The sequence below is a fragment of the Pseudonaja textilis genome, chromosome 7 (assembly GCF_049901715.1).
Source record: "Pseudonaja textilis isolate UNSWEBS1 chromosome 7, rPseTex1.2, whole genome shotgun sequence".
NCBI classification, from domain to species: Eukaryota; Metazoa; Chordata; class Lepidosauria; order Squamata; family Elapidae; genus Pseudonaja; species Pseudonaja textilis.
Window position 1 is genome coordinate 23502592 of NC_141996.1, and position 22846 is coordinate 23525437.

The window sequence follows — 22846 nt, forward strand, 5'->3', positions numbered from 1 at the left end:
GGGGTCAACAGCCTTTCCCGGCCACACGTGAAAGCGCGCCCAATTATAAATGTTCTGGAAGCAACAACCAGCCAAAAATAACCAGAAACTCAGACAATGGAAAGCAGAAAGATCTTGTGAAGTTAATTTCTGGTTAATTTGGTCCATTTTTTTTCCTTAAAAGTCAAGTTAATTCTTAAAATTAGATCTTAGGATACCAATCAATAAATTATATGGGCCTTACTGCCATGTTAAAGTTTTCTCCATCATCCTTCAGTAAATAGATAACCATACCAGCATGTAATTAGTTGTCCCCATTGGTGATCCTTATCCTGCATCTGCTGCTTCCCTTTTGGCCTGCTATCAAATGGTGATTCTTTTGTTGGTTTCCAGCCATTATTATTTGTTACAAATAACTCAAGGCAGCAAACATATCCAACACATCTTCCTCCTCCTATTTTCTCCCAGACAATAACCCTGTGAGGTGATTTGAAGTCACCCAGCTGGTTTTCATGGCTAAAACGGGACTAGAATTCATGGTTTCCTGCTTTCTAGCCTGGTGCCTTAATCACTGTATCAAACTGGCTTTAAACCAAATATCCTGATTAGGGGTGCAAAAGGCATGTTAAGGAAAACGATTGGTTAAATCCACAGAATTTGCTTTCCTCCCTGATGTTTTTAATATGCAGGAAAACATCTAGTAATCAGGATAGTGATAACAGGAATGAGATGTTGAGCTTTTATAGGGGGGATATCTTGGTTTATTAAGCATGGAAAAGGAGGGGAAGAGTATGTGTTCAGCAGCCTTGTTTTGAGCCTTGATAGTAGAGGATGGAATTCTAAAACAGTTCTCAAAACCATTTTAGCCAGCTTTCTATGGTGCCAGAAAGTGGTAAACTCATAGTATTCAACTGGCCTCAATTGGCTCGACTTTGACTTTGCTTGTGGGAAGCTGGCAAGAAATTGCAAGTCAGACTCATGTGAAGTCTTCGCTTAACAACTCACAGTTTTTGCTTAACAACAGGAACTGCTGGGATTGCCATTCCTAAGCAATGCAAGGGGTGAAATTCAACAACCTTGGCCCCCTCAGGAGAGGTGGTAGGGACGATTTGAATCCGTAAAAAAACCCTGGTTGATTCTGGTTGCTATTACTATTATACCAACCCACACACACAGCCCACAGAGCCAGTAGGGAAATTTTTTGAATTTTGTCCCTGATGCAGTTATGTGAGCTTATGCTTTCTGACCATGTTGCTTAGCAGCAATCTCTCTAAGAAATTAGAAATTCCAGTCCCAATTACTGTCGTTAAGTTAGGACTACTGGTATCTATGTATATATAATGGGGCTCATTATAAATAAATTCTTGTTATATTTTTGTGTCCTTAATTTGAGAGATACAAATAAATAAATTTTCTTTTCACAGCCATAGTTTTCTCAGAAGTTTCAGTGAAGATGATGATGTAAAAGGAGAAGCTTTGTATTGGTCAACATCTTTAAGAAATTAATGTAGCAGACTAAATGTTACTGATCTGTTTGTAATCTTCACAATACAGAAACATGATTTGTTCTACACGAGGCTACCCCTGAAAATGCTAATTGGATGGTAGGAAAAATGTCATGTTTTATTATGGAATTTGCTAAGCTTTTGTCCAGGCATGGACCGCAAAACTACTTTTTAACCACTACATTAGTAACATTAGGACCACACAAGTTTTAGAGACCACAATTTAGTATATATTCCATCAAGTTATGTCTTGAGTAAATCTGGTATCTTCCTGGAAAACTAAGATTCTTAAGGAGACATTTAAGTTCTTGAAAGTTTAGTTTGTGTGCTGCAGGGAAGATCAACATCTCTGTAAGATATGAAAATGTATGCTTTTTATTCCAGTTTTTATTCATGAAACTTTATCCTTACAACAATCTTGGAAGGTAGCTTAAGCCATTAGAAAGTGACCAATTCAAGATTAAGAAAGAATAGTTGTGGCAACATAAACACTATCAAAGTTATTATGGATCATTATCTATAATACTGGCCCTGAGCAATAAAGTCAGAAACACATTGCAAGTCAGGCTCTGCAGTGAGATCTCTTTAGTGTGTAAGGCAAAAAACTATAATTTGGTAAAACGAAGAGCATCCTAGATATATGACAAATAGTACAACACAATATTACTTTATGAACCTGAAAAGCACACTTGATAAAAGGGCAAATAGGAGGTGATAGATGCTCATATATTTTGGTGACAACATGATTGCTACTGCTGGGTGTTAGCTGTAAAAATTGCTTATTTTATAGCCCAATTTTCTGTCTGCAAACAGGGGCAAGATTTAATCATGTTTGCTGAACATTTGATACATATTTGTCAGTTTACAAACACAAAAGAAAAAAAGACTTATGCTTTCTTGCAACCAGTCCTGGCAGGAAACAGACTGGAAGCAAGGCATTTTAGCAGGGTTGATAAAATGGCTGCTTCACCCCATTCCAGTCCCCAAAGAACAATCTAGTTCTGGACTCAAGAAAGGACAAACATTGTTGCTGATACTTCATCCTTTGATGCAGATAGTCCAGAGGTTTCAAACTCGCGGTGTCATGACGGTGTCATGTGACGTATTGTGACTTTCTTCGCTAAACTGAGCGTGGGCATGGTCAGCGCATGATGCATCCAGCCCATGGGCCATGAGTTTGACAGCCCTGAGTTAGTCCTTCACTTACAACCATTTGTCTAGCAAATCTTTGAAATTATAATGGCACTAAAAAAAAGTGACTTACAACTTATGACCTTTGTAGCTTCCCCACAATCATGTGATCAAAATAGGGGCAATTTGACAACCAGCATATATTTACAATACTTGCAGTGTCCCAGGGTCCTGTGATCATCATTTTGACTTTCCCAACCAACTTCCAAGAAGCAATGTTGGTGGAAGAAGCTGGTTTTACTTAGCGACTGCATGATTCACTTAACCACCGTGGTAGAAAAGTTCATAAAATTGGATGTGACTCAACAACTGCCTTGTTTAGCAAGGGAAATTCTGGTCCCAACTGTGGTTATAAGTCAAAGACTACATGTATTTCAGTAGGGCAGTCTAAGATTTCTATGTGGTCCAGCTTCCAAGAAAGGACGGGGCAGTTCAAACATCCTAAAATTCCAGATAAAGTACATCTCTGAAAAAACTGCATAGGAATTGAAACTTTGCTGTCCATATAGGATAGCTTTCTCCTTTCAGAAATTCATGCAAGCTGACATATCACTTTCCACATACCTACCTGTCTGCCACTTGTTCCTTAAAAATTCTGATGGAGTCTTCTAATTAATCCCATTATGACCTTAAATGGATTTTTTTTGAAACCCGCATTACTGGAAGGACACAGTAACTCACTTGCCTTCCAAACCTAGTATAAAAAGAGATGCTGGGTTCAGCAGTATCCTCAAGATCTAGATCCATTTATCAGAATGACAAAAGCATTATTGCCTGGCAAACTCCATTGTTGCCCTGGAGCAAACAGGTGATGTCACAATACACCCAGCAACTGGACATTCTAAACCATCTGGATAACATGTCAGGTGAATCTGAAGTGAAACAGATGTCACCACACTGGCAAATATCCATGGGTAGACCTATTGTGAAAATTTTAATAGTGCTTTATTTTAGTTTGGCACAATCCAAATATGTTGGGGGGAAAACACATACACTCTACAAATTTTGTTAGGAATTAGGACTGAAGAAAAATTATCCATGCAGTTTGAGCTCTATGTTTATACATATATATCAATAAATAGAAATACATGAGAAATCAAGGTTTTCCTAAAAAGAAAACCAAGTCAATTTACCCTAAATGCACCATGGAAGGATCAAAATTATTTTTTTCTATCTCAAAAAGTTTTTTCCTCTAACATTTTTAACAGACTCCAACATATGTATTCCATTAGCCTTAAAAGCATTTCATTGTTTATAGTCAGCAGGAAATATCAATGCCTCTGCTATATTAACAAGTCTGCAAAAAGAAATGTAATCTCAGTGTTTTAAGGCTTAGCTGAGAACTCTGTATTGTGATTCAATTGCATGCTTAATGGCCTGTTCCAATTAAGACTTGAACATGTTAGTTGGCTTACTTCAAACGACAAAAAGAGAATTCTGGAAAGATCGAAGGAAAAATAGTTCTTGAACAGAAATACCAGTTCTACAAATAAAATGTGAGTAATACTTCTTAAAAATCCAGTGAAGGAAGTTCCTCCTGGCAGTAGTTTGATTGCTTATCAGATTCATTGACTGCCCATCTTACCATTGCCTAACGCTTGTTGCAGATTGACAACATGTTTCCATGTTTCTTCTGAGGCTATTTTTCCTTTTATCACTAAATGTACTGTCCTTTCTTGATACACACTTCTGGAATGGTACTAATCACTTAATAATTTATTAGAAATAAAATAGAAGTGTCAAAGAAGAAAAATTTTATTCCATTTTTCCCAACGGGCTGCCCTCCAGCTGTTGCAGTGACTTCCTTCCAGACTTTCTGACAAAACATTCCTCTCAACCTTCCAAAATATGTGTCACTAAGATCACCCCAATTTTGATCAGTTACTTGTACACTCATGAGGAAATTGCCTGTACCTTAAGAATAAAAAGCAGTGTAATTTAGTTTCAAAATAATACCTCCATCCACTAATAAGGACTGGTCTCCGTTAAAGCAGCAGAGAAAGTCAGAATACTGTATCGCTATTCTGGCAAGACAATTGTATAGGCTCCACAAGAATGCGGGTCATGCTAAGAAACCTAAATGAAAGAAAGCTCTAACTTCCTTTTGACAATATACTGCAGCTTCATGCAAATGTCTGACATATAAACCCAGCAGAACCTCTTAAAGTTCTGTTGTCATTTAAACAACGGTATAGATTCATAAACATTTGTTTATTAAAAGTATTACAGGTAGTCCTCGACTTACAACTATTCACTAGCTGATGTTTGAAGTTACAACTGCACTGAAACAGTGCCATGATCAATTTTCACAGTTACGACCATCACAACATCCCCATGGTCATGTGATCAAAATTTGGGCAACTGGGATGTATTTACGTTGGTTGCAGAATCCTGGGGTCATGTGATTGTCATTTGCAACTTTTCCAGCCAACTTCCAACAAGCAAAGTCAATGGGGGAAGCCAGATTCATTTAACAACTGCAGTGATTTGCTTAACAACTATGGCAAAAAAAAAGTTTGTAAAATGAGTCATAACTCACTTAACTTCAGCCTTGTTTAGCAGTGGAAATTTTGGCCTTAATTGTGGCTGTAAGTTGAGGAGTACCTGTATTGTTTATGAAGTATATTTAATATCCTAAAAGTGTATTACTACATTTGTCATATACTACTGTTCACTTCTTACAGTAGGTTCTTTGAAACTAATCTAACTGCTCTGCAATTTCATAAAACTTTATGGAGTTATAGTGATGGCAGAAACTAGCAAGAGGAACAGCAAAAAAGCCAGACCTTGTGTGCCTGTAAATTAACTGGCGTTTAAAAAATGAGGGTGTTAATGATAAGCAATGGCAGTGGTGAAAGGAATGTATCTCCCAGTTCGTTTTGGACAGCTGAAACTAACTCCATTGTCAGATAAGTCTTACTGACTGTGGGAAAAACAGAGAAGCAAAACTCACACTAGCATTCAAGTAGCCCATAATGGAAAAACAGATCTGGAAATCTTAACAGTAGCTGTTCCCCTCTCTCTCCTTCCTCTCCTCCCACTTTTCCAAAGCAGCAGTGAAAATAGATAGCATGGTATTTAGCTTCAGTTCCTGGTCCAAACATGTATCTTCTCAAGATTTTTTTTATTTTAATGGAGGTATTATTTTTCAGGAAAAGTGCGAGAGAGGTACCTACAGGTAGATGCTTATTTTTCAGTCAAAAAGACAGGAGCTGTTTTTTGGCATCATCAGATAGATGATTCATTTTATACAAACCAAGAAATTTCAATGGATTTTGAGTTCTTGGAACACCCATGCAGTATAAATCTGGGTAGTAGAATAGACAGGTTGTACCTTTTGCAAATCAGCATGAATTTTAGTGTTAGTTCTACTGAGAGCAAGGAAAATAAACCTTCAGGTAAATGGTAAAAGAAAACATTATTCTCCCTGCAATTTTAAGATCAAAATGTGTGAAATATATAAATAAAACCCAAACCCTTTCAAGTAAATGCCTTAGGGTTGAGCATATTTCCTTTGCTGCTGAAGGAATACCTTAGAGAGGAAGTCAATCTACAGAAAATGTTTGAATGCTGTACTAGAAACTAAAACAGTAATACATTTTACTGAATGGCCTTTTGTGTTTTATTTTTAATAACATTCCTGAGACACATTGTATGTATTCTAAGATGTATGTTTGCTGGATCTCTTCACTATTTGTCTCTCCTTGGGAACAGAACAGTCTATATCAGTGCATCTCAACCTCAGCAAATTTAAGATGTGTGGATTTCAACTCCCAGAATATATATCTCTGCATAAGGAGCCTTATCAAATGTAAGCAGGAATGGCTCCTTTATATACTATACATCACACAGCAAGGCACAACTATATATTTGGAATATGGTTTCTAAGAAAAGAGTTATGCGATCACTAATTATGAAAGGAGTACAACAATTATTAGTAATAACCCTCAATGTTTAATGTAAAATAGAAATATTTAGGTGAGCAATTGGGAAAGAAATGGAAAGTAAGGGGAGAAAGTATCACTAAAAAGTCTTTCTATAATGTTTTCTTAATTCTGCGGTTGTGTCCTTAACTTTCTAAAAAACTGTTAGTTTAAATAAAAAAGGAAAAAATAAACACACTATGCTAATCTCCAATGTATAACTGGACAGTTCATTATTTCAATAATGAAATAATGAAAGATGTTATTGTGGGGATAAGATTAAATAGACCATTATGTACCATATGCTGAGTTCTCAGAGAACATGTTGGATGTAAATGCATTGAGCAAATAAGTATTAAAAAAAATCAAAGGATTCTTTTTCAAGTAAATGTGGATATTCTGTTGCACATAATACATTGAGTCACTAGGATCTTCAAATCTAGTGAGTCATATATTGTGCTACAATGTTCTTAGAATACAAGCTATATCGCTGGAAGCAAGGTATCACCTATTAACCCTGATTGAAAACGAAAGTCTGATATAAACTATTATATCCATATATTTGTCAAACTTTGAGAAGCACTATGATAAAGTTGTTAATGAGTTAGGCTTAGGTAGCTAAAATATTGGACCAGACCAGGGAAACCCAGTTTGAAGTGTAGTTTTAGCCATGGAAAATCAATGAATAGTCACTTTCTCATAGCCCAACCTACCTTACAAGGTGCTATGAGAACAAGATTATGAGAGGTCTGCTTGTAAGATGTCTTGAGATCTTGGAGGAAATACAGAATATAAATATAATTTATGTAATTGTTAAGAAGCATAGGTCACAATCATTACTTAGCACACATACATACTTTTAACTAATTGATTTGATGTTCCAGTATTGCATTAATGGAATTCTGTTTTGAAATAAAATCAATTTCAAGTGCGAAGCCATCTTTCCATTAATTCTAAGTATACCATAAAAGATTTCCCTGAGGAATGGGAATGGCTATATATTATGTGCAGCTGCAGCTTTTCTTAAAAAACATTTGAAGGATTCTGATAAGTATATTGGAATAACTTTTGGACTGTTCAAGAAATGGCATGCTGAGCATGCTGGTTTATTTTTAAAAGCTTAACGAAATACAAACAAAATAGGATGCTCTACAAAGAGAGGCATATTTCCCTTTAGACAAAATGAGAAGATACTGAATTAACTTGGCAAACTTTTGTGCATATAGATTGCAATAGCCATTTTCTGTGCAGAAGTAATCCCTTCCCTATACTGTAATAATAGCAATAGCACTTAGACTTATGTACCATTTCACAGTGCATTACAACCTTCTCTAAGCAATTTAGAATCAGCATATTGCCCCCAACAGTCTAGGTCCTCATTTTACCAACCTTGGAAGGATGGAAGATTGAGTCAACCTTGAGCCAGGTGAGATTCGAAACGTCAAATTGCAGGCAGCCAGCAGTCAGCAGAAATAGCCTGCAGTACTGTATTCTAACCACTGTGCCAAAAATGTTCCCAAATATGATAATATTGCCAAGTATAAGTGGCAGATAGGGTTAACTTTTAGTTTTCTACAAAGCTATTTCTGTTTAATGTGGCGTTGATATAATTAAACCACAATTAGGCTAGTTCTGATTGGTGTAAATACCTGAAACTGGTTCAGACAGCAAACTAAGCTCAATTTGGGTGAAAAATACAAATGTAAAGCCATGACTTGAGATTAGTTCCTTAAGTCTGGATTTTTAAACTAGTTTGTTATGTCTGTTGTTATGTTTAAACTAGTTTGTTGACATAACAAAATAGTCTAAAAACCCAGACTTAGTATACATTAAGAGTCTTGTACTATTTTTCAGCCCCACCAGTTCACAGAGATGCAAGGCAACATATTCTGTCCCAGTTTGTTTGCATGTTACATCAGACCTTTTAATTTAATCTTGCTCAGCATAGACTGTCCTAATCATTACTTCAGCCACTCACTTAAACACTAACATCCTCTGGTAATTAGCCTAAGCCTGGGTGAAACCTGCTCCAAATAAATCATTCCTTTGTGATCTGATGGATTAGAAGTTCCATCTTTCTGAGATGTGATCAACAGGGATAAGCATCTGTACTAGCTAAACTGCAAATGCTATTTACCCTTCAATTTGTTGTTGTTTTAGCATTGTTAATCTATTTCTGATGCAATCCACATGTTTTTAGTTTGAGAGGATTTACATTTCTACTGTTAGATCTGGGAGGATGGTTCAAGAACGGAGGCAAGACTCAGATAACAACAACAGCTCTTTATTAGTGACTTCAGATCTCAGCAAAGAATCCCAGCCGCAGCAGCCCCCTATATAGGGCTGGCTGCGGCTAGGCAGCCAATGAAGGCGATTTGAGTTTGCCGCTCTTGGCTGGGCCAATCGCGGCAACCCGTTTACTAGCCAATCGCATCAGTCTGCGGCGACCAATCACGATCTGCTATTTGCGGGCCAATCAGAGTTGCAGGCTTTCGAGCCTGCTAGTCCGGAACATCTACCATACTGTACTATGAATCAAATCCTGTTCAATATCTTTTCCACAACAAAAGTTATCCTGAATAATAAACAAAACTTGGAATAATATAAGTTTCATGTTGTCTGATTAATTAGATTTCAGATCTTAACTCTATCGATCAGAAAAAGCCAAAAAGGAGATCAATCCTCAAGTTATATTGCGCTTGTCTATATTTCCTGAGTTCCACATTCCTTTTCTGTGATGGCAGTATTGTTTCTGTATGCAGCTTGTTCCATACACAAGGCATAGAATGGGATCTGAACTCAAAATGCCAAATGACAATTTATCTCACACTGCAAGCAAAAGGGAACTAGTGATAAGAAAAATGTATTGAAGCAAAATACAGAAATCTCTCCTAATTCACCAAAACTCTGCAAACAATTAAACACATAAACCAGAACATATGTTTACAACATCTAAACCATCACAATCATGTAGGGGAAAAAACACCTAAGAAATCTTACAACCCCATTCCTAAAACACCGCTCTTCATGAAAATAAAGCAAAATATTGTCAGGGTCTAAAAAAAATTACAGAAATGCACAACACAAAGAAAAAAGGCTCACAAAAAACATGCAAAAACTTATTTTGTGCATAAAGAAAAAAAGGCATCCAATATATATGAAAATGCATTCCTAAAAATTCAATGGCAATAATTTTTTACTGCTACTAGAAATATTATATATTAAATGAATACTGTCAGAGATACCGATAGAAGGAAATGAGCTCTAGAATTTGTTAGATACATTTTTGCTTTTCTGAAAGAATAATTCTAGCATGTCCTTTTTTTTTTTTACAAAAAAAATAAATCTTGATTTAACATTATGAGTAAATGCAATCATTAAAATGATAGTTATAATTTGTTTTCAGTGAACTTGAAACCATTTTCTGACATACACAGCATGTCATACCTTGAAAAACAATAATTTTTAAACATATGATAAGATTTGATTTGTCAAATTCTTAACATGGCTTTTGCAGATTAGTGGCAATAGTCAGGCAACAATTAAATCTTTGTTAGTTGTACCACCACCATTTTACTAGTTAACCAAGTGGGTGCTTTCTGTTCCCTACGTTACTTTGACATATAATGTTTGCTATTTAATTCTATTCAGGAAAAACAGAGAAATTTTCTTTTAATATTGTTCAGGTCCATAGTGCCTCTCATATTTATTTTCTGATAAATGTTTCTTGTCGTTTTTAGATGCTATCAATCTATGGTCTTTGAACAACAGCCCATGAATTACAAGCAGCTTTAGAAATGAAAAAATCAGGCTTTTTTCCATTGCTACGGCGGGATTTTGTTTTAAGGTTATTTATTCCTAGAACTTTATGCCATGATATACTGGATATATTTTCTTCCAGAAACTCACAAGGATAATGGCAAATTATTCTTTACTGTCAAATATTTACAATCCCCACTTTTTTAACATGATTAATAGATGAACCTGGAAGAAGAAATATCTGTGAATCCTTGGAAGAAGAGACATCTACTTTTTCTAACAGTAGTTACCAAACTTAGTGATTTGACTTAATGAACAACTATAATTGGCTGGTTTCACCCAGTATACCAAAATCAATCCAATCACATGATTAGTGTATATATTTCAAAAGTAAATAATTACAGTATCTAGATGAACTGAACCAAGACTTCTTGTAAGGGATGAGAAACATGAAGGCAGTAGCCCAAAATGTATTCTACTTGATTAATCTCTGGCAAAATATAGCCAAATTTCCCATTAACAAAATAACTAAGTACATGAGTTTATTTGATAAATTCCATCAGTTAATTCAAAACCAACGCTCCAAATTACCTCTCATATCCTTTGTACACTAATTTTCAGAAGGTTTTCCAGATTGTCAAAATAAGCTGTTAATTTTCATAAGAACTATTCAACAAAGGATATCCTCACTGCATCAGTGCTTCTTACCTGCTTTTCCCCTGTCCAACACCTGAGGCAGGATCTGTTTAAAAAAAGAAGTTCTAAATTAGCAAACTATATAGTTTTGCTTAAACGAAAGTGCATTTGCATAAACCAATGTCTAAAGAAAGAAGTCAGTCTATAAATGAAAGCATTCCAAGGAAAAAGCCCAGTGGTTTTATCAAACCACACACTGGGCACAAAGCAGCAACTTCCTCCACATCACTGTCATATCAAGAGATCATGGCATCATAAAGCAAGGTATTCTCTTCAAATTGAAAGACCAAAGTATTTGAGCATCCTGCACTTCCAAACTACTCCTCTCAAGATGGCAGTCCCATATAAAGTGCATTGCAGTGTTGCCAATAAGGCATTGCAACGAGGCTCCTCCATACCATACATCACTGTTCCAGATTGTCACTAAGAAAATGTATAGCTCTCATTCCAGCTAAAGATGATAGCAGATTCTGAGTCTTAATAGGTCTGAATGCCCTCCATGGCACAGAAACAAGCTGTTTGCAGGATTGCCTTTTTCCAATACACAATATCATCTTGTTGGAGTCATGCCTTCTCAATGGCAGCACCTATCCTATGGAACAGCTTCTCCATGAAGGTTCAGATGAACCCAGTCTGTTAGCCATTCATAAGGCTGTTTCTCTAAGCATATAGGTCAGGGGAGATAAGTTATGCTACTATTGAAGGTTAATAATAAAACAATTGATCCTTGGGTTCAGTGGTGGTATTCAAATTTTTTTACTACTGGTTCTGTGGATGTGGCTTGGTGGGTGTGGCTTGGTGGGCATGGCAGGGGAAGGTTACTGCATAATCCCATTCCCTCCCCACCCCACTAACCTACTTTCCAAATCCGTTCTCCTGTGCAGGGCAACAAAAGAAGACCCAGCCAATCAGCTGGGACTCAGGAGGCAGAGAATAGATGGGGGCGGGGCCAGTCAGAGGTGGTATTTGCCAGTTCTCCGAACTACTCAAAATTTCCACTACCGGTTCTCCAGAACTGGTCAGAACCTGCTGAATACCACCCCTGGGTATGTTGTGTGGAGGGGTTTGCTTGCTTCTAATTCTGCTGCCCAAGGTCATTAGTAACACAATTAATAGAAATAATAAACAACATTTGCCTACCCCAGATCCTTAGGAAAAAATTGATAGGTGGACAGAAATCCCTAATCCAATCTAAACACCTAACTGACTATGTCACCAACCATGACAATAAATAATATTTTCTATTTAGATGAATTAGATTAAAACAGCAATGAGTGACTTAAAGACCTGGAGATGCAAAATTCAAGTTCCTTTATTGCATTCTTCTCATGTTATTGCATTCAAAATATTCAATCTGCATATAAACATTAGTCTTGCAAAAAGGCTATCCATAGAGATTCTGGAAGCTTCTAGTCTATTTTCATCCACAATATCAATTGCTTAAAACATGTAATCTCACAAAACAAATCAGAGTTGTCTTATGCCTGTCTAGAATGGAAACACTGATGAATACCTAGAAGGGCTCTTGAATGCTTCTCAGCAAGGTTATTTGGCTGTACTTACAAAAATATTAGAAAGAAAGGAACGTTATCTGCATTGCAGAGTGCTATAAAATTATTCAGTTGCTCAGCTGCTTCCCGAGGGAGCAAAAGGTACTGAGCTGGTTCATTTTAACAAAGATGTGTATCTGAAAAATGACAGAGGCAATTTAAAAACCATTTCTAAGAAAACACTGTATTTTCTCCTTGGTTTAAAAAAAATCAAGTCTATCTTATGCAAATTAAATGAACCATCCATTTTTTTCCTAGGTAGATTTAGCACAGCAAGCCTTGGCAAGATGAGAGATTTAAAGCACTTTTTTTTTTAAAAAAATGGATATACTGCAGAAGGCATGCAGAATATTTGCAGGTTTAACAACTGGCTTTTAGATAAGTTTCTTTCATCCTCAGCTCATACAAATTAACATTATAAGATCAGTACTAGCCATATTTGTTTGATGCCTGGTCAGGCAGATAAACAGGCATACAGAACTCACAAGTTATGGGTATATTAAAGAGGTGACAGCCCCTAACAATTTTGGCTGGTTTTGAGAAAGCTGAAGTGGGTGGTATTTAATTGGTATTTGGATGGAAGACCACCAGGACATCTTAGTTTACACCGGGAGATCTAAGAACATTCTGGAAAAAAAGGCAGTGGCAAACAATTTATATCCTGTTATCAAGAGAAGCAATATAGTGCATTTGCTAGCATATTGGACTAGGATATGGGAGAGCCAGATGATCAATCTTTTTCAACCATATTTGCATTTTTGTAGAATAAATCTAGCTACCTAGAGTCACCTCTAAGAAACATGGGTGGTATATAAATTCAATATAAATCAATCAATCAATCATTAAATAAAATAACCACATGGAAGTATTTATATGATTAAATATAAAGGATGAGGGTTTTTTTTTAACCCCAACAAATTCTATCACTATTATCATGGCACTACACATTCTGGACACCATCAATTGGAATAGGTTCTGCAGAGTTACAAGCATAATTTTTATTTCAAATTTATCTCCCCTTTCTTTGTTTGTTAACCACAGGGATAGTGGTGCCATCCTCTCATGCTTAATGCCTTTTTTATCTGTTGCATTTTTCCACTGCTGCATCATGCCACATAGACCATTTCACCTGTGTGCTCTTTCATTTCTCCAACATTTCACTAGTATGCTATTTCAAGCCTTGAATATAGTTTTTTTGTTTCCTGTGCTACTGTGGCCAGCTGAATAAGAATGGTGAAAGAGGAGTTGTTCCTGCATCTGCCTAAAATAGCCAATAAGCACCTCTCTGATTCCACCCACTACTGTTCAGATGATTGTGCCTCTGATGTAATGGGTAGCACAGTGACAACAGATTATACACAGCCTGCAGGTATCTTTGAATATCATTAGCTTAATCCATATGTCAGGGACACAAGAACGAAAGGGTGTCATTATTATACACATTTTGCTACTCCTTCCACATTGTGTTTACCCATACATATTTATGAGTGCATATACTCCCCACCCATACAAATTCTTATTTTTATGGGAGGAATATCTTAAATTCATGATCATGTTCCTTTTGAGGAAATATGCTACAAACAGTTCACACATTACTACTGTACTATGAATCATGCTTGAGTTCACCCATCATGTCAAACTGGAAACAAACATACCAGTTATAAATTAGCATTATACATCCAATTGAAAAATGAAGAGGGATGATATCAAAATACCTGATTCATTAAGTGGCTGTTGGTTTAAAACATGCTTACTGTCAAGAAGGCATCATAAAATCACACTTAATGTCCATATCAGAATTTTAAAAGCATACTGCTTTGAGCAAAATAATGAGACTCAAAGTCTGAGTCTGATTTTATGCTATAAGTAATCAGGATTATCAACTACAAATGCTTGGCTGGAAGTAAATCCCACTGAATTCAAAAGACTTTGATCTGACTCTCCAAAAAGGAAATTCACTGTACAAATAATAGTGTGATAGAGCTACCTTACATGAACTGCAAAGTTTTAGATGACCACACAAGATGCAAAAATTGCTGCCATGTTATTGTCATTTGGGCCCAAGTGTTGTAGCCTTAATTTTATGGCTTTCTTTGAGAATAAACAATCAGAAAATACATTTTACAATCTTTCTGCAATTTAGATAAGATTTTTTTCCCAGAGAGTGTGGGATTTAAAAAAGGCAAGATAATCAAAGTCTCACCCTTTCCATTGTGAAACACACAAGAAAGGCTTGGGGTTCAAATGTATAGCTGAGCTGCCTTTTTGATTCTTTGACCCTGAACTTATGCTATTTTTGTAACAGTTGTTTTAATAAATTCACTCACATCTATCCCAATCATTGAATAATGTTATTGCCTATGCAACACATGAATAATCATCTTTATATAAACTCATTCAACAGCACAGTTTTAAAAGAAACCCTTAAGTGTATACCTAAGAAATTTGGAGCAAAAAGCTGCCTTATGGCTAAAAAACTGTATGTGGCCCCCATTATAGATAAAGTTAATCCGACCTGACTGTACCGAGGTATCAAGTGGGGATGGTGGTCACTAATTTCAAATGTTATCTGCTAGGTATTAGATGTATTTATATAACATCTAAAAACACAACGTGTCCCTTACAAACCTCATATTAGCTTAGCCTTAGGACAATATATTAATTCAGTCAATTGTTTCTTCAGTGTGAATTCACAAAGATTTACCATAGAAGAGTTAGTTCCTATATTCCTGTGACATTTTTTTCTGATTTTCGGATGCCATCATTTTCTTGAGCACTCTATATTTGAAGGTTTATTGGCCTTCCTCTTCTCCTTAATGCCTCACAATCTGAGTTTCTGTGGACTTTTTCACTGGTTTTCTCTGATGAATGCAGGAGAATTTTCAAAAAAGGGCTTCGTTTTCTCTTCCCCCCCTCAAATTGGCTGCCCCAATAAGTTTTAAATTAGTGAGGCATTTTCCCCTCAATTACTGTCTCAAATAGAGTTCATGAAAGCCTCATATTTAGTGCAAGTATTCAATTGAGTTCATGAAGACCCCATCAAAGCAAATATTGAGGAAAAATGAATGCATATATATGCAGAGAAAGGAAAATGGAAAGGCAACTCAGAACTTAGCTATAAGAGTTATCAAGGAGACACAACTGAAATGGTGAGAATAGGTATGGACATTCTTACAAAATAGTTGGCATATTGATGGAATTGCCCATTCACAAAACATCCACACCACGGTAAATTATTTACTTATGTTATGAGGCTGCTACTTTCCACCTTTTCCAGTATGATTTTTTTTCTAAAAATGCCAATCAAGCAAATATGCAGTCCTATATGATGTGACTCAATAACAATGATCTTTGAAGAGTACAATGTTTTAGTAAGAAACCAGTGGTGTGCAATGGGAAATGATAGTAAAATTTATGTCTCTGCCCCATTTCGAACTAAGATTAAGGAAACTAGGTTCAAAACTACTCTCAGCCATAGAAATTCACAAGGGATGACTTTATGGTAGCTGCTATCTCTCAGCCCAGCTTACTTTCCAGGCTGTTCTTGTGAGGAAAGACAATTGAGGAGAGAATAATATGCATGCCACTTTCAATTCTGAGAGGAAAGATGAAATACACCTTTGTCAAATAAAAACTAATTACATTTACTTTTTGATAATGCTGCAATCTACACAGTATTGGGTTAGACAGTGGAATGTTTAATTAATTTGTAGAGCTAATGAAGTTGGAGAAATATAGTAAACCAAAATAGCAAGTACAAAAAAAAATCCTGATTGAACTTGGATACTTAAAATCAATGCTACAACCACCACCAGTTCAAAACAGAGCCATGTGTATTTAATTGCAAAGATTGACAAAGGTCAACATGAAGATTTGAGTTCACCAAGAAGCAATGGTCACAAAACTAGGTTTTCTGGCAAAAATATGGTATATTTACAGTATAGAAAACAGGAGAAGGTTGATTCTCCTAGTACATATGCCATTATAGTCCTTAGAGCCTTTTGTTTTAATAACAAGTTAAATAAATAAAGTCTGAGGAAACGAAAAAAAAGAAGATCATCTAAGAAAAACCATGTTACCACACATGTAAATAAAAATAAAATGCTAAGGGTCAGGATTGTACTTATAGTTCCCATGGTAAATCATCCAACATCAACATTGTGGTTTGGCTGAACTTTATCAGGAATGGCTCACTACACATATTCCCATGACATGACTCACAAACGCTTCACTTCCTGACCATACTTCCTTTGGCTCTCTAACCTAGGTCAGAGTTTAGTTTAGTTAGTAGTGATGTCATGCATCTTTGGCTGATGGGACAGACTGTGGTGCCTAACTTCTAAGGCAGCAACAACATTTAATGATAAAATGTGATTGCTTTGTTATTTTTTTGGCACAGCATTTATAAACCACTCGAATTCACAGACGGTAGACCCTTTAAAAGTAGTAATTAGTTAAAAAATAAACAAACAGAAGGAAAACTAGACTGGTACTTATAGAGATTTTATCCTTTTGAAAGACTAGTTTTAAGTAACTTCCAAAGTGTTGAAAAAATAAGGTTTATATGCATCTTTGAGGAAAACATATTCCATAGTAACAGTCTGATTTCTCATCTGATCAATACCACTTTTATTTCATGGTAGAGTAGGTGGAGATTCAATAAGATTTCACTTGACTGCTGGACCAGATGTGCAGAGTCAATTTTGGTGAAGTGCTGGTGTAACCTGGCACCACACTGTACATGGTTTAACCAGCACTTTAAATTGGTCTCAGAAGCCTACTGGTAACCAATATAAAATGAGGATGACTTTACTAAAACAGGGCTAGGAATTTGTCTGTTCAATCTTCACCAGTTACACATGCAGGTTCTCTTCAAACACTCTCCCACCATCACCAATCTTGTACTGATCACATCATGGTTTATTTTCAGCACATCCTGTCCAGGAAGGCTATAATTGGTGCAGCAGTAGAAGCTGGCAAAGGCCTCCCCAGCCATGGCCTCTATCTGCTGTTAAACAGGAGTTTCAATTTGAAAAATTTCTCCAGTCACTAACCAACTCCTTCATTAGAATATGAATCCATCTAAAGCAACTACCAAGGTTTCAGACAACCAAGATGTCTTGGGTGCCTTGGTTGATTTGAACTTGTTTCTCCAATGCAGTCCCTTACAATCTCTACTGTAAATTTCTACATCAAATTTCTACATCATGGGCCCAGTCTGGTGTGGGAATGGTATGCTTAGAGTTCTGAACAAAAGTATTCTAAACCAATGTATGGCTTCTCGCAGTTTTATATAACATGGGGAAGAGAACCAAATCCTGTGATACACTGCTCTATACTGAGGTAACTGTTGGCTTGACCACTTTCCCCCAATGACTACCAGATAGGACCATCACTTAGGTAGAAGTGAAATTATTCCATAACAATACTCCCAGCGCTCAATTCTTCAGGCACGCAAAAGGTTGATGGTATAGTAATACCAAAATTATCAATAAAGGAGAAAATTTGTAGCTCAGGGTTGAATTGAGGGGTCCTTGGTGCTCTCTGCACTTGCTTGTTTTCTTGCAGACATTTTATTACTCAAACTAGGTAACATCATCAGTGCTAGTAAAGAGTTCTGCTTGTTGTGAGTTTATATTCTGGTGACTTGCTTGTCTGTGTCAGTGGGGGTGGTCTTAGAGATTACTTGGGTTGTTTGTGGATGCCTCTTTGGCATTTTCTTGAGTGGAGTATTTACTAAATATCAAAAGTCCTTACCTCTGGGCCTTGAAAAAGTTATCCATCAGTGCAACCATTACTGTTTTTCTTCCCTGACTGGGGCAAGATCCTGACCAGAGGTATCTGGATATTTGCTTTCTCTAAGCATCTGTAGCTGATTTTTCATTAGGGAAGAAGGAAGGAAACAGATTGTCTTTTAAAAAGAATAAGGTTCAGGAAGGTATTGAGTGTTATACTATGTATGAAATGAAAGGAATAGGTAATTGGGGAAGAGGTGCTGCTAGGAGGGAGACTGTCAATGGTGGAAAAGTGGTGCAACGGACTGGATGTAGGTCCATTTGGTGCAATCAATCTCCAGACAGCTGTAAATGGCAGAAAATGAGCAGAGTTGGTGATGGCTGCTGTTCCAAAGACAAAGGAGACAAAGGAGCAACTGGAAGACAAAGGAGCAACATGGCAGTTATCATTGTTCATCAGTAGGCTAAATGAGAGCAGATGGCCTGAGTAGAAAAGTCAAGTGATGACTGCAGAATTCTGGCAACATTCTGATGTCCTGTGACAACATAAGTGAGACTTACATCAGAGCCCTTTATGGTAGTTATAAAACTCACCACTGTGCAGAAATGCAAGAGCTCAGGAAAACAAGATTTGAAAAAAAGATGAAATATTCCAGCATCATCAAATGCTCGGAATGTCTTCATTCAAAGAAAGAACACCAGTGCAAATATATTTTATCTGATATCAATGATAGAATTCTGTAACCAGCACAAGGCTGTTATTTTACATATGGATTTTACTGTGTGGTCTTCCAGAATATGTCATGGTGAGTTTCAGCCTTATATGCTTCTTATTCCTGTTTTCTTCTCTTTTGCACATCAAGGTTGGAAATGTAAAGCTTCCATTTTCAGGTTGGAACAAGCCAGTGCCTTAAAATACTGTACATATTTGGCTGGGTTTATATAAGGCATTAAATTGTAAACTACAAGCAGGATTCATAGAAGATGCTGAGACAAAAACAAATAAATCCTAATATGCCTTAACACAATGTATAAATATTGTACTTGATTTCACTACATTAATAGTCACAGAAACCTTTTTGTTTATAGGAAAGATAATACACTCTGATTATTGGTTATATATCTATATATCAACCTTCACCAACTTATTTTCTTTTTGTGTTCTACACCTTGGTGCTCTTCAGACAGTTATGATAGAAGAAAATCTGCATGCTAAATTCCTGGCTGGGGATATTCAGTTTACATTGTGAGGTGTGACCTAATATTTCATCCCCTGAACTGGATCTGCTAGATATCCCTTAATATGAAAGGACAATTCCCAGATGAGTAGAACCATTGTGTCATCCAAGGAATAGTAGCTAATAGGTTGATCTTTCAAGAAACACCACCAATAAGAAAGGTAAATTGCTTTGACTTGTTGTAATGTTCTGCCTTGGTTTTGTGTTCATTCTGACATTCTAAAATATGCACTTTGGGTGCCAGGTATAACCCCCAATTATGATGATTCCCAATTTATAGTTTTAAAACTCAGAATATTTGCCACACAAAGAAGAATGTCATAAATTGTATATTTATGAAGATGCCTAAACGCATGATATTCTTCTAACGTTATTCAAGGAAAGATTTGCTGAAGATAACTGGTCGTAGGAAAGAAGGAAAGACTGATGAACCCTTCTCATCCATTCTTCTTTTAAAAGATCTTTTGCTGCTGCTATAGTCATTCTGGGCATGACTATCTGGGCAGGCATGTGCTTGACAAAGATACATTTCTGGTTAAACCTGTAGTTTGGTTAAACATGTCTGTATAATCTATGATCTGCACTGTAACTGTTGGGAAAGAATTGATTGCACAAGTTGCATCCATTCCTTCTCTGAATTTTTCAGCTGCAACTTCTCATCCCAGGACTTGGAAAGAAATGTTCTTTTCTGTGATTCCATGTAAGGCAAGCCCAGCATGGGTTGCCACTCAAATTGAAGGTAAAAGTTCTGTAGTATACATGAAGGCCAGATTACCAACAGTCTAGGAAGGAAGTGTAGCCTTCCAGATGTAATTAAATCATAGCAAACTACACATCATTGGGAACTGAAAATCAGCAAGACTTTTGAAAGCCATAAAGAACCAGTCCTGGATTACATGATCAGCAAAGTATTATTGACCAACATTAAGAGTTGAATTACTATAAGGTCCTTTCCAGTATTACATGCACCTAAACAATAGTACAATAGCACAACAATCTTCCATATACCAAAGGAAGGTTGGGAATTCTGTTCTTTTGAAGTAGTAATTATTCCTTATCAAAATAGCAATAGCACTTGGACTTATATACTGCTTCACAGTGCTTCACAGCCCTCTCTAAGGGTTGCATATTGCCCTCAACAATCTGGGTCCTCATTTTACTGACCTCAGAAGGATAGAAAGTCAACCTTAAGATGGTGAGACTCACTAAGAAAGTATTTATAATCAATGATTAGAACCAGAGTGGAGATAATCTGTAAAGGTATGCTATATCTCTTGGCATTCCAGAATTATCTATGCCTAATTAAAATGATGAAGATGAAGAGAAGGGAAGAAAAAAAAATCCAGAGACTTTATAAAATTTTTTTGCGTTCGGGAAAGAGTAATGGCCAGCTGGGGAGGAGAGATGCGGCTCTCCTCAACCCTGCAGGCAGTCTCCCCCCTCTTCACCACCTCTACGGGGAGGCTTAGCCTCGAAACCAGCCAGCTTGGGGTGCTCCAGCAGCGAGCATGGATCGAAGCCTCACAGAAACGAGGTTTCGGTCTGTCGCTGAAGAAGCTCAAACCGGAGCGGTGGTCAGAAATGGCCACCACAAAGAAGAACTCAACCAGAAAAGAATGTGCAGGAGGAAGATAAGAGGAGAAAGTTTTGGTTGACCAGGTCAAATAGCAAAAGCAACAAATAAGGTACCCTGGAATTGAAACTATTAAAAAACAATAACATTGTTCCCTAAGAAGATTTTTAAGCTGCGAAGGAGAGAGAAAAGGGAAAAGATTTGGGGTTTTTTTTTCTCCTTTTCCTATACTGGCAGCTAAGAGACTTAAGTAAGAAATTGGAAAAAAATCCACTTTGACATCAATAGGCATTTAATGCTAAAAATAAAAAGTCAAAGGGATAATAAAGATTTCTGGATAATTAAAAGCTTTTGAAAACAGGAAAGGAGAGAAGAAGAATAAAAGGGCAGGATCTGGAAGGGAGGAGACTGCCTAGAATTAAAAAAAGAATTTACAGCAAAATCTCAACAAGACTTCCAAAAGATACATTCTAACTGAAATATTGCAACAAAAACCCCAGGAAGAGAAAGTTGAAAAAGAAATAAGAAGATATAACTTGGGACTATTTGGATTACTTGATAATTTCTGGATTCTTGGTTATTGTTTTGAATGACTAAAATCAATCAGGTGGTTGTTTAAAACTGTTTAAAATGGCTCCACTTTTAGAAGAATTGAAAATGGAACTTAAAAAGTACAAAGAAGATGCACAAGAAGGGAGAGGTTCTTTTGGCTTCGTATTTCAGTTTTTAGAAATGGAGATTTGGAATTATGTGAAACAACAAGAAATATCTGCAGAACAAGAAGATTGCGACAAAGAAGAAGCCATCTTTAATGAACAAGTAAACTTAGATCAGGGGAAAAAAGGAAAGGGGGGAAAGAGAATGGAAAGTTTAAGACTGGGAAAAACAACTCCCCCCCAAAAATAGAGTGAAAAATAAGTATAAAATCAGAAAGCAACAGAAGAGGGAAATGCAGAAGAGAGAATTAGAACTAGAGAGACAAGGGGGTAAAAAGGGGAGGGAGACGATGAGAGGGAAGAAAGAAAGGAAAAGAAGTCATAAAGGACAGAAACAAAATATAGAGAAACAGGGCCTATTTAGAGATAATGGGTGAAAATTTAATGGAAAAAGGGATTCTGCAAAGGTACATAAGATAGTATTGTTATATTAGAAACAGAAATAATTTTAGAAAATATGCAACAATGTATGATTAAAATGTCTGATAAAATAGCTATTGTAATTCTGTGGAATGCTTGTCAATAAATAAATGTAATAAAAGGAATATTTAATGATTTATAAAACATATGTGAAGAGAAATAAGGGAAAAATTAATTATGGAGATTATATGTGTTTTTTAAGGAAGCATGATATTTAATTGAAAAGAAATGTTAAAGATGTTAAGATTTTAATGATTATTAATGATAGAACTGAACTGGAATGGAATGAGGGTTTATAATTACATATATTTACATTTCTTTTAAAAAAAGAATATAGTGTGTATTATAAGAATGTACCAAGCAGAATTCGATTGGAAGTTATGTATTATATTAAAGGTCATATTACTTAAGTATATATTGAAGTTTAAATAAGAGTTGAATGGATGTAATTTAAAGATATAAAGGTGTCATACTCCAATTAGTAACTACAGGAGAAAATTTGTTTAATGAGAAAAGATAATATGAAATTGAAACAGAACAGACAAAAGTATAAATATAATG